Source organism: Cygnus olor, chromosome 2, assembly GCF_009769625.2.
Source record: "Cygnus olor isolate bCygOlo1 chromosome 2, bCygOlo1.pri.v2, whole genome shotgun sequence".
NCBI lineage: Eukaryota > Metazoa > Chordata > Aves > Anseriformes > Anatidae > Cygnus > Cygnus olor.
Genome location: NC_049170.1, coordinates 125,574,197 through 125,588,203, shown reverse-complemented (window position 1 = coordinate 125,588,203; position 14,007 = coordinate 125,574,197).

Here is a 14,007-nt window from a genome sequence, read left to right as displayed (position 1 = left end):
TACCAAGAAAATACTGATTCACTATTTCCTAATGTCAGAAAGAATATGAGTGGGCCCTTTTGGAAGACATGCTTTAGCCAGTGTCAGATTCTGCTTTACTCTGTGCAATTTGCTGCATTCAGTTCAGGGGAAATGGGAAAGAATGTGATACACAGAATTATTAGTTCACTTCAAATTGTATAAACCTAGAAAGGCCTCGGGATTTTTCCCTCCTCTTCCCTTCCCCTCCTCGGGTTATGAAGAAGAGTTTTCCTATAACAGATTTATGACAAGGTGAGAAGTGGAGGTTGAGGACAGAACAGAACCTGCATTAGGGTATGAGAAGTCATCCGGAAGTGTTACGGCAGGTGCAAAAGTGAGCTGGGATCTACACAGATATAGTTCAGCTCTTTGAGATTTCAAGCAAGATATTATGTACCTAAGTTTTCTTAAGTAGGAGATATCTTTTGCCACTAATGAATAATGATCATCTCTAAACTCTGATTCAACACTGAGCTCTTACTGAAAGTATATAAATATTTCACTGTATGTGAATATCTAGATTCATATACACTCTGTAACTTGCAGTCTTCATTAAATCTCCCTTACAGCACACATGCACAAAACACCAGCAAATAAATGAATGAGACAAGACCTTTCAGCCCCAAGGCTCATTTCAATATTTAAGCTTTTTCTTGCTCCCCCAGGGATATTTATGTCAATGTCTTAATAGGGCAAGGACAGCCATTTTCATGCCTGAAAACACATGTAATCAATCTGAGGAAACATGCATGGAGCAGTATAGAAATTGTATGTTTTTACAGAGGGAAAAAGTGGAATAGTTCCATATTATGCAGCACAATCTTCATTCCACAGTTAATAAGAGCATCACCATGATCAGTTCAAACACACACACAAAACGTCAAAAAGGCAAGTATATCACAAAGTCATTATATGACTTTGGAAATACCTGTTGTATTAATTCACAGGTGAAATAGTTGTTACCATGGAAAAGCTTCTTTAGATTTTTTCCACTTTAGAGCACAAGATGTTGTGAACCTCAAAGGTAATTTACAGTTAAGACCCTGGTTAATTCATTTAACTGTATTTACCCTGTACAGTCTTCCTATAAGTTGAGCACTAAAGGTTACTGAGACGCAGACCTTCTGAAAACAGTGTTTCCAACTACAGTCATGTGGGAAGAGTTATACAATAAGCATAATTTTTTAAAAATAAGTATATGTATTACATATGTTATATGCAAACCAATGTGTGGTTATTTACACTAAGAAATGTTAACAAAGATTATAATGTTTAGATGGTTATATGTATCACCAATTTTATTTATCTGTTAATTGAATTGATTCTCTTTATAAATTACTCTCCATGGTGTAAAATGGCAAAGAGCCATTGTTTACCATGGTGTTGAATATCTGTCCTCATATTCACAGAATCACAGAATTATTCGGGTTGGAAAGGACCTCTAAGATCATCTAGTCCAACCTTTAATTTAGTACTGACAAGTCCACCACTAGACCATGATACTAAGTTCTACATCTACATGTTTCCTGATGACCTCCAGGGATGGTGATTCAACTACTTCCCTGGGCAGCCTATTCCAATGCTGTGCAACCCTTTCAGTAAAGAAACTTCTCCTAATATCCAACCTAAACGTCCCCTGGCACAACTTGAGGCCATTTCCCCTCATCTGATATTGTAAGCATGGCTTTCACATTACAGTGTTAAATATAATTTGCTGAGTGAAACGCACTTGAAACCCAGAGTTGCTATTTAAGCAAAGACCTGCTGGGGAATGTATATAGGAGTTACTGAAGGAGAGATGCCCTGAAGGAGAGATGAATCAACCTCCTCCAACCAGTAATTTCCAGGGCAAAGGCAGAGAACTGGCAGCACACACAGCAGCCTTGGGCAGCAGCCTGCAGGGAGAAGCTATGCAGTCCCACATAGGTGGGAAGTTCTCTTTCATCATGGTCTTGGGCTAATGTGTTGAATCACTTTCACTATGTGCCTGAACTAACATGCTGAATTAAGAACTCCTTCAGCATTCATTATCCCAACATCCTTAGATTCAAATAGCAAAAGTGAGAAGAGGCTATTTTCAGCAGACATTTGCAGCTATGGACAGTCATGGGGTAGCATCAGAGCAGGCTGCAGCTAAATCCTTCCTGCTGAAGACATTATAACTTCTAGCTTTGTCTTGTTTCCCTGCAAGTCATTCATGATGGCGAAGCACAGCTGGGAAGCACACAATGCACACCTCCCCCTTCCAGGTACCTCAGTACCCTTAGTCAGAAGGATGACAACCTGCCAGTCTTCACAGCCAAAGGCTGGCTGGAGAATGAGGTTTTATTGGAAATGAGGAATTATTGCTCTTTGCTGATCAAATGGAAACACTTGCTGCAGTTGTAGTAACTTTTCAGTGAGCATTTCCGTATGGTTTCTGCCCAACACAGAGTATTTACAGTGTGTAGTTGCTTCTACACAAGATAAAGTTTTCTGGAAGTCTAAGTCCAGAGCTATGCTTGTTCTGTTTCTAAAAGACTACAGTGGCAATCAAGTTTCATTCCTTGTCCCCAGTTTTCTCCCAGATCTTCCCTGGCTTTCTCACGCTTCCCAGACATTATGGCTTTGATGGACCCACCCTGTCCCCAAGCCACAGCCCCTGAATATAACTGTTGTAGCAATTTAATTTGAGCTTTATACTTTCTAAGACAACAATTCCATACATATTTAAAGTGATCTAGTGAAAAGAATCTCTCTGAACTGAGACACTGAATTCAGTGAGGATTTTTCCTGTGTATGCACAACAGAACTGAGCTATTAACTGCTGATAAATGACCTGTTATTTGAAATATGTTTCATTCTTTGATACATATATATATATTAAGAAGGAGGTTAAAAGAAGTAAAAAGAACACTTAGGTTTAATGATCAAGTATTCAAAGGGCTGAGAAGTGCTCAAATTAAGAAGTTATCTAATAAAGCATAGGTTGCATACATTTGGAGTCTATAATCCAAGATATACAAGAGAATCCTGAAGTCAGGTTTCACAGATTATCGTTCTGGTTGGAGCCATTGACTTGAGATTTTATGTGGTATCAATTGTTTTGGTAATATCTACTTGAGGTTTTTTTTTTTTTTTTTTCCATTTTTCTTGAAAGAAGGGGAATTGAAAAACTGACAACATGTTGACATTCCCCAACAGAAACCCATAGCAGATTTGTGCTTCTAGCTTGCTGAGAGAAATGGAGTGGGATATCATGGCCTATGTATACCAGCTACTAGGAGATGGAGAAGACATGTATACTCTGATGGTTGTTTGTTTCCTAGTCAGGGGGGAATGTTTACAGCTCTTCCATTTTTAAAAGCACTCTTCTACTTCTAAATCTATCCCCATATCCTTTGTCTCCTATAAACCTCATTCATCTACATACCTGTTTTGCATGTTTATTCCTGCTTCTTTCAAAATCTGCAACTATCTATATTAATTAGCTTGTTTCTTCCTTCTTCTCCTGTTCTATGACAAACAATAAGTTAAATTCTTGCACAATCTGTTTCAAGTCTTATAAATACCAAATGATATCAGGGGAGACCTGTGCCTCTCTTGCACCCCTGGGAAGGTGCATGATTGACCAAGCTGACATACCAGAGCTGCACGAGGATGGAGCATGTTCAGCACACTGGAATTTTCTGCAACCCTGTAATTTTAAAATATATATGCTTAAGTCAGTTGTAGATAGATTTTCAAAAGGATGTCATGGAATCCATTCTTATGCTTTGTTGCCAAGTTTTTAGCCTCTTACTGGGAATATTGTATTTTGTATAAACATTCAAGCAAAAGCAAGAATGACTTTATAGCCCCAGTGGTTATCACATTTTTCTAGTCTATTGTTCATAGCCCTGTTTCAAACAGGATACATAGCCATTTTTAATCTGGTGTTCTGGATTGCAGGTAAGTGATGTAACCAGCAGGTTTTTCTCACATTTCCATGAAAAAGATTCCAAGAGATCCCTGGTTTGTTCTAATGTCAACCCAGAAAATTTTCGATGCAGAGAAAATCATTTCTTGGCCACATGTAGATTTGAAAAGTGTGCCTTCTATAATTACAGCTGGTACAGGCTAATATTAATAGAAACAGTTTGAAATAATTCTTATCATTTTAATAGAAGAAACAATCGTTATTCCTTAAATGTCTGAAGATCTGAATTAAAATCTTTGTTTCATAAACACTTCTATATCTGGGGCTTTAATCAGCTGCTGTTAAGCATGATTCCTTTTGATTTTCTTTTTCCCTGGTTTTACTTATGTTCTACTGCTGCACACATTAAACTTCAAGTTTGTTACAGAAGATCAGTACTCTATGGTGTAAAACAACAAAATACTGTACTACAGCCATCTGTGTTTGTTCCATGAAGAGGAGGAGGTTTTTAAGCAAGACTTTTTCAATTCAAACAAAATTCTCAGCTGAAAACACTATTAATCTCCCAATTCTCTGCAGATGATATAGAGAATAACAGAGAATGACCAGCCTCTCTTCTTTTTTGGACACATATGGACATCTGTGATACTTTGCTAATTGTCCCATTTTTCCCTCTGTATGCAGCCACTTGTGTAAAAAGGAAATCAGGAGCAATAATCACCTGAGAACTCACTGTGCTATGCATGGTGTCACTGCCAATGTGCAGTCTGGGGACAGGCCAGCTGCGCCCTTACCACCTCTGGGTTTGTCACTTAACATCAAACATGGAGAGAAGCAGACGTTTGTAATGGGAACCTACTAGTCCTACTTAACTTATTTGAAGTGAAACTCTCTAAATGTTGGGGGAGGAGATGAAGGTGACAGGAGAGAGAGAAAACAAATTTTGTAATTCCTATATCAGTTTTCCCATTTGTTTCATATAAAAGATGTTAAAGCAGAGGTCAGTTGTTTTTCAAATTTTTGTACCACACGTTCTTTGGGGAAAACGCTGTGAAACCTAGAGGCTTTGGGGAATAATATAGCATAAACTGAAGAGTAGTTGGTGTGTTTATGCCATGTCTTATAAGTGACCACTAATTCCCCAAATTGTTGTGTAGTTAACTCTCTCTTTACATGTGTGTAAAGGGCTGCTGGGTCAAATATTTTACTGAGTTCAATTTGTGATAAGTGTGCTAGTCAAATGTTGTGGTGATGTGCATTAAATGAGTTGCAAAGCAATGACTGAGTTATATCGTCTTCCCACTGGACTGCTAATAAAAAACTTTATACCTTACAAACCATCATAACTCTGTATATGCCACATGAAATAAGGCATTAAAATGTTTTAGAGAGCTTTAAAATTTTTATTGGTACTTTTTTGGTATTGCTCCACCTATAAAGCTGGACTTACTTAATTAGTAAAGACCCACGCTCAGGGAAAAAAAAATAGCCTGGGAAATATTGGACCCCTTAAATTTTAAGTACTCCAACTGCAGTAGTTTCTGCTGTCATACAGTTAAAGAAAGTATGCTTAGACCAGCTGGTCATTTGTCCTAGGCAGAAGGTTTGTAAAGATTAGTCAGCATATTAATTTGAGCATTTTGATTTAGCTTCAAAGTGAGATTAAGTGCTTGGTTTGGAAGAATTATTTTTTTCTTCCTGGGATCTTACTGCTCGTTAAAAGATCACTGCACACAGAAGAGTCATGAGCTATTTTATACATCACAACAGCATTCATTCATAGCTTCAGATGTATGGGTCAGCAATGATCATGTCAGGAAACATTTTCCATGAAAGGAAGCAGTAGGACATTCCATCAAATTTAAAACCCACAAAGAAGCATGAGTCCTATGTCCCATAAAAACTGAGGAGTCATATTTTTTGCAAATGCTATCTTTTCCTCAAGAAGATAGTGTGTACTCAAGGCCTGCGCACTTTCAGCTGAGGTCCGGAGTCGTAGATGATGATTTATCTGAAATGATGATGATTTATCTATGATAGATTTATCTGAAGTTTGACCTTTTCTTGCAATTTAATTTTTCTACCTTGGCAAGTATGCAAATTGCAATAGACAGATTTCTTAAGTTGTACCACAGTCTTAGTTGTGCATGCCCTAATGCACAAGATTCATGACTCTGGAGACCTCCATAAAATGTCTTCCACTTTACAGGCAGAGTGGAAGGAGAAGAGGGCGAACAACTGTGCCAGCCCCTGCTGAGGGGGCACCTAGCAGGGGTGAGGCTGTCTGTTGAATAATGGGGAAAGCCTAACTAAGACCACCTCCCACTGAAACACCCTAGCCTCACTGGTGTGTTGTAGAAACTTCCCTTGGTTCTACCCCCAAAGAGCTGAGTCTCAGCTGTGCTTTTTCAGGTATTGATGATACAACTTAGATTACAGTCCCATAATGGCATTTTACTACTGCGAGTTTAAATAAATATAACTTGTTCCTCTCTTCATGGAATCAGATTGCTACCATGGTCCCACTAACAACTATTCACTTTCCTTCTGCATATAGGTTATTTCCTTCTGCTAACATAGACAGGCAAATTCAGGTGAATCAGAAAAGGCACAGTGTACTCCTGCTTGCCTCTGCAGAGAGCAGTGGGAGGCTCCTTCTCGCTGCCTCTGCACCTGCTTCTCACCCATGTTTAGGGCTGAGATGTTCCAGAGACTCCAAAGTGTTGCCTAGGTTTCCCAATAGTGTGCTAGTCAGGAGGCATCCACACAAATGCTGAGGATGATTTCTTGCCTAGGGTCCACTGCAGTGCAAGTTACCCATAGAAAAAGTTACTAGGACAGTGGTAGCAGGAGCCATCTAAGGCTACATCTGCACTGCAGCTGGAGGTGTGACTGCAGAATACCAAATAAGCTCAAAGTCATCGGTGAGAGGGGGATGGTGCTTGCCGCAGCAATGAGACACCAGTACTTTGCCTATTTATTTGCTGCCAGCTGTACTTCACTGTTATCAGGACGTGAGATTAACTCCAGTTCTAATACGTATTATGTACCTTTGATTACAAAATGGACAGTAATTAAATGGCAGGACCTGAAAGTGATTTAGTCTTAGCCTACTGCTCTTTGAATGTTTCTGTAGGTAAGGGGAACCAGGAAGTTTTCCATGAAGAGTATGATGGCAGCTAGCCATATTTTTCACCCACCAGATGTATGTAGACAAAGGGTACTCAGCCTATTTGAACCCCAAACTGTCCAGTCAAACCCATAAGATCCCATAGTATTTTGCTTCTGCATGTAAGTATTAATAATAATACCTAAAAATCAGGGCCTGCAAAGCAACATCACACAATCACTTTGTGTGTAACTGATGGTATAAGAACATAAGCAAGGCATTTTTAATAAAGACTGAAATACCACTATGTATTTTTAAGATTTGGCGACTAGGCCAAAAGGATGTCATCATAATCCCTCTATCCAGGACATCACACTCTGGTTGCTGTTTATCCAATGCACATTCACGGGATATAAATATGATTTAAAACATCTGCATCACACTTGTGGATTGAAAGCTGGACATTTACACTTCACCGTACGCATATATATCATACAGTTCAGAAGTTTTCCCCTGCAGCCTCTTCCAGACACTGTTTTTAAGTCAGAAGGTGAAAAGGAGAAAATAGTAGTTTCAATCATCGTTAGGAATGGTTGTCTTAGTCCATAGCATAGCAAGAATAAGGATATCATACAATTCTTTAAAAACAGAAATGTCTCTCACTCAAGTAAACACCCATATCCTGTCTGCAAGATGAAATAAAGTTTCAATTTTCTTTGTCACAGATCTAAGCTACTCAGCTTTTTTGTCAAACAGATGTCATTATTAAAGCATAAGTGGTCCCAACACAGTGGCAGGTTTTCTAAAAGGCTATTTTTGCAGGCCATTTAAGCTGGGCAGAGCACCATGTGGTTGTTCCTCTGCCTCCAGCACACATTCGGGATGTGGTTTCATGTGCTGAGCTGACACCACCTCCTGCTTGATTTCCTTTACCCCATTTCTTCCGTCGTCTGTCCTTCTCTCTCTTTTCCTTGTTTCTTGCCTTCCTCCCACTCTTGCCTTATGTCAGGGTGCATTAGCTGAGATCTTTTACTCACCCAGACGAGGAGAAACTAGCCCATGGTTTTGCTGCCTTTACTGTTGGCTTTGGGAGTTGAACTAGCTCATGGAAGATGTTGCCACAATGAAGTGCTGGGAGAATGTGATGGAGGAGGACTTGCAGTAGTGGAGCAAGACCTTCCCACCTGGTAGTGGTGAGATATTTTCGCCTAGCTCCATGCATTCAGGTCTGGCTCCATCAGATGCGGCAACCACAAGTCCCCCAGTGTATTTTATGTACCTTATGCTCCAATTCATTTGCCAAGACAAAATTTCAGTTTTAATAAGAAGCTGCTAACTAAAGCTACCTTCTGAGTGCCCAATGTGGTGGTTTTACTCAGGTGGGCAGCTGAGCTCCACCACAACTTCTCTCTCACTCCCCCTCCTCAAAGAGGAATAGGGAGAAAATACGATGAAAAGGGCTCAAGGGTTGAGATAAGGACAGGGAGATCGCACAGTAATTATTGTGACGGGCAAAACAGACTCAGCATAGGGAGATAGTAAGATTTATTGCTTATTACTAACAAGCTAGAGAAGTGAGAAACAAAGGAAAGAAACCAAAAGCACCTTCCCTCCATCCACCCTCTTCTACCTCCTCCCCCCGAGCGGCACGGGGGAATGGGGGTTATGGTCAGTCTATAGCGCTTCTTCTCCGCCGCTCCTTCTCGGTCACTCTCGTCCCCTGTGCTGTGGGGTCCCTCCCACGGGATGCAGTCCTTGGTGAACTGATCCGGCGTGGGCTGCCCACAGGCAGCAGCTCTTCAAGAACTGCTGCAGATATGGGTCTGTACCACGGGGTCCATCCCTCAGGAGCAAACTGCTCCAACCTGGGTCCCCCACAGGCAGCAGCTCCTGCCAGGTCACCTGCTCCTGCGTGGGCTCCTCTCCATGGGCTACAGGTCTGTCCCGGTATCTGCTCCAGCAGGGGTCTTCCACAGGCCGCAGCCTCCGTCAGTGGAGGCCCACCTGCTCCACCGTGGTCTCCTCCACGGGCTGCAGCGTGGAACCCTGCTCCACCGTGGTACTCCATGGGCTGCAGGGGGACAGCCTGCTTCACCATGGTCCTCACCACAGGCCGCAGGGGACTTCTGCTCCAGCGCCTGGAGCACCTCTCCCCCTCCTTCTTCACTGACCTTGGCGCCTGCAAGGCTGTTCCTCACTCCTGTCACTCTCCCAGCTGCTGTGTGGCGCAGCGCTTTTTTTTTTTCCCTATCTTAAATATGCTCTCACAGAGGCGCAAAACATCACCACTTATTGGCTCAGCTCTGGTCAGCAGTGGGGCCCTTACCAAACATGGGGCAGCTTCTAGATCCTTCTCACAGAAGCCACCCCTATGGCCCCCTGCTACCAAAGCCTTGCCATGTAAACCCACTACACCCAAGAAGCAGAAACATTTCCTTTTCACAATGTTCCCTCTAGAGCAATTTGATATTTCACAGTGACTCCAGTGAGCAATAATAGTACCTAGACAAAACGTCACCGATTTTCAAGTGCACACCTGAGAGCAACTGTGTCAACTTTCCCTTTCCTCAACACGCCAAGTCTTTCTAGCTGTTTTTCTGTTAGATGCCAGTATGATAAGTGATGAGCTCACCATTACCTCCCTTTTTTAACTCTGGAAATTCAAAATGACCACTGTCATTGTTGAACATCATTTAGGAAGCCATTGCATGGTAAACTTAAGTGAGTAACCAAGTCTGTGGTAAAGCAGGGAATCTAAAGCAGTCTCTTCTAAATTCCTAAATAAATATTCAACCGTACAAGTGCAGGAGGCAAAAGTATGGATACCAGATTACAAGGCGTATATTCATAAATTCCAAACCTAAACCTAGAACAGCTTTGCTATAACCTGTAGTTAGCCCTACTCTTGTAAAATGCAAAACAAGAATGATTATTCTTTTTATTTTCCTTGCAAGGTTCTTTCACTTTGTGAAGGTGATGAACATGTTAAAAAAAAAAAAAAAAGTTTATTCCACTTAAAATGTGGAACATTTACTATGAACACTTACTATGAAAAAATCCCAAATGGAGAAAATTTAATTTAGAAATCTTTTGTCAGAGGATTTTTTAGAGGAATATAAAAGGACTGCCACTTAGCAACTCAGTTGTAAAAACACAATGAGTAAAAGTTTGATAACCAACTGCAAAGTTACATCATTGGTTTTCAGGTAGCCTGGCAATCCATAAATAAGGACGCACAAATGCTTAGGCACCCCAGGATCTCCAGGTGTGCTATGATTCTGTCCTAAAGACCCATTTCACGCAAGATTGCCTTTCTTGCCTTAGACAAACTTACTGTCTTTCTGCTGCCCCGAGGTCTGGTTTTCAAGGCCATGGGATATTTGGAGATCCTGTTGACATCTTGGGTTCTTCAGCACTGCCCATTAGTGCAGCATACTCCCATGGTGGAGCTGTCAGGACGGCTCTGACCCACTGTTGAGTTACTCAGAGGAACCACAGGCTAAATGGGCAGCACTGACAGATATGCACTGCCGTGGATCTCACTAGCAAATTTAAGAACTATTTTTGGCTTTTCATTTTCAATATCCACAAATCAGCAAGAAGTGAACTGGAAAGTGAATAGCCTTCTCCATTAAGAGGTTATACTCCTTAAAATGTTTTCTTTTTTGGAAATACAAGTACATACTATTGGGTATCTTAGCTCATGGTACCCATACGTTAGCTCAAAGTTGAAAGCATCAATAAAACCATTGTCCATTAAAAGAACCTAAGTGTGTTCTTGCTTTCTTTTGGCATCTGTCCTACAATTAAGCACTTTACCTCAAAAAGATCTTCTTTCACTCATGTGGACTGCCACATTGGCTGGGAGAGAAAGCAGTACTGAAGACTATGGCCAGCTTAAACATATTTGTATATTTGCATATTTAGACAGAGAAAGGAATGGAAAGCATTCCCCCTGCCCCCCTTTTCAGTGGCTGTCATTTTGAGTATGGCTAGAGGTAAGATGAGGTTAAAAGTTCAGGAAATAGAGAGAACACAGAGCAACACCATACACACTCCCTGTAATAGGGACAAGTGGCTTAAAACCCTTCCCCAGCCCTTCTCTGCTCCCAAGTATTGCCTTATACAGTACTTACTGCAAGCAGTCCCTTATACCGTCAGGGTGTTATTACAGTTCATTTCTCAGCCAGGAGCTGGGTAGGACAGTCCTGAGCCCAGGAAGGCGACTGCGCTTTCAGCATGATTTGCTGGACGGATGAGACCTGGCATTTCCAATTAGGGCACTCGCACAATGCAGCAGCCGGGCTATGGCATTGCCATGCAACCCAGCTCCCCGGAGCAGCTGGCTCCGGCAGCCCTGCTCACTCGGCATGGTGGCTTCAAGGTAAGGATTTTGCTCCCTGCCCTGCACTGGGATGTAATGCCCATGGGCAGATTTATGCTTATTTTGTGTATGTGCTCTCCTCCTCACAGAGAAGTGAAGAGCAGGATTTCTGTGCAGCACCATATTGAAATAATGGGGATGGGCTGCTGGTTTCTCCCAGGACGATGATGTGCAATCAGAAAGCAGACTCAGCACCCCAAAACGGCAGCGGCAAGTAATACCCAATAGTCAACAGCAAGCAGACTGCCCTGGGGAGGCAGGAAGGTGCCTGTCTGGAGAGGCAACAATATTCAATTGTTCTAGTAGTGGTCAAGGGATCCACTTCTATTTAGTTTGGGGTAGGCTCATCCTTTATTCTGATAAGGCCAGAGTAGATTTAATAATGTTCATCAAAAATGACAAATGATTCACACAGTAAATTTTGTTTGTGGCTGAATGACATCAAAACACAGGATTAGACAGATTATCCTGTCCCAGATTCATCAGCCTTGAGCTTTCTGAGGTTAGAAATAAAGCAATTAGCATACATTGGCAGTGTCGGAAGCTGCAGCACAGGCCCTGTGTACTCCTGAGTTTCACCATTCTGGCATCCATCAGCATAAACAGCAAACCCAGAGACCCTTGTCTTTTATTTCTGATTAGTGTATATGGGAGGGAATCATTTCTCATTCCACGTGTTGGGGATTTCTATTATTACCTTAATTCACCAACTGAATGTAGTCCTTATCACAAAACATTTCACGGTAATATATAACTATTGCCAGTCAAAGCCTTCTTGCAGCTATCAAGGAAACTGTTCTGGCCTCATGAATATCACCAGCTTTAAGGACTCTCATATTCTAAAAAATCTGTTAAAAATACTTTGATCACTTGCATCTCGTAGCTCCCCACCTGTGACTGACCACAATTTGGTGGGCATTTTATCTGTTCCACTGCTCCCAGAACTCTTTGCCACAATATGGAATCTGCCAACATTTTTTCTTTTCAGTCAATAATACCGAGGTTTTTGTTCACTGATAAGAGGAGATTTTCAGTACCGAAATAACAACAGAAAGCTTCTAACAGGTGCTGTGATAATTGTTCCTTCTAGCAAAGATCTAATTCATATGATAATCTGTCATCATCCAGCATTTCACCCTAACTGATTTTTAATGCTATATTGATCTCAGCTTCCATAATTGGCCTCTTCAAATAGTTCACTTTCTTCTCTTCAGAGAATAGGGAATTGCAGGTTTTGTTTCTTTTACTCTCTTTTACTAACTTGTACACATTGCCATGAAATTTATTTCTGTAGAATATTTTTTTTTTTTTTTTTTGTTAAGGAAGAGTCTACATTTCTGGGGCTTAAACAAAAAGTAGTCAACTTGCATTTGCTCTTGAAACCCTTATGTAAGCCAAGAATTATTAACTGAGAAAAAGAGTAATATCTAATAAAATGCAATGATTGTAATTTGTCTATCTTTAAAACATAATGATTTAATTACTTCACACAAAGGATGTCATTCCTCATAATATCTCAGCTGAAAAAAAAAAAAAAAAGCCAGAAAAAGATTAAAAAGAAAAAGAAAAAAATAAAGAAAAAATAATTGCAGACTTTTGTGCTTATCTGTCTCATCTGTTGAATTCTAACCTGTATAAATCAGCAGCTAGAGGTGCAGTAGCTAAGCTAACGAAGACATATGGTGTTCTGTGACCCTCATCATCCTCGTGCATCTGAGAACAGAACTCAGAACTATAAGGTTACTGTGACTGTGGGAAGTGGCAAACAGTCAGCTTTTTTCTCTCACCAGACTTAGCAAAATCATAAGAATAACTAAAAAGAGAAGTAAAACCACGTAACTAGTTCTTTGCATACGGATCGGGGAGAGGGGAGAATTTTAGGTCATCTAACAGCTAATGTAAACTGCAGGATTGATTCTTTCCAGAGCTAAGCCTGTGATTATATTAATCATGAACACTAAAGCTAATGCTATACATTACACTTCCAGGGTTTCAACAGTGGGTTACAGCTACAAAGACGGGATACAGTCCCCAATATTGAGCACACCATTAATAGAAATAAAGAACAGGAAAATAATTACTGAAACAGCTAGTCGGCTGAATACTGAGGAACAGTGAGCCAGCAATTATCAGTTTGTAATCGATGTGACCATTACCCTCTTCTATAGTCTCTTTCTGAGCACATCTTTTGCACCTGGCACTTCAGCGAAACAGCAGCTGAAAGAGGACTCTGTAACTTGTCCATAATAGTCCGCTCCCCTGCCTTCAGGAGCAAGTGGCCATTTCAATGGCTGCAGATGTTAATGTAAGAATGGACACCGCTAGGTACCATTCTTTAGTCGCAGTGCCAGAGTCCTTTTAGTCAACAGCTTGAGCTCTTTAATTCATGATACAGTCTTTATGTTAGGAGGTCTCAAGGAAACACTGATAGCTTCTGCTTCAGATGTTCTCAGATGGCTGTGTGAATGATGTGGTGGTTGGGAAGGTCACATAGATGTCCTGTATTTGCTTACTGTAAAGGCCTTCATAGTGTTTTTCTGACGCCGTCTGTTTAAATTGATATGCATGTCAGCTGTGTAGCTTGCTGAATTCTGA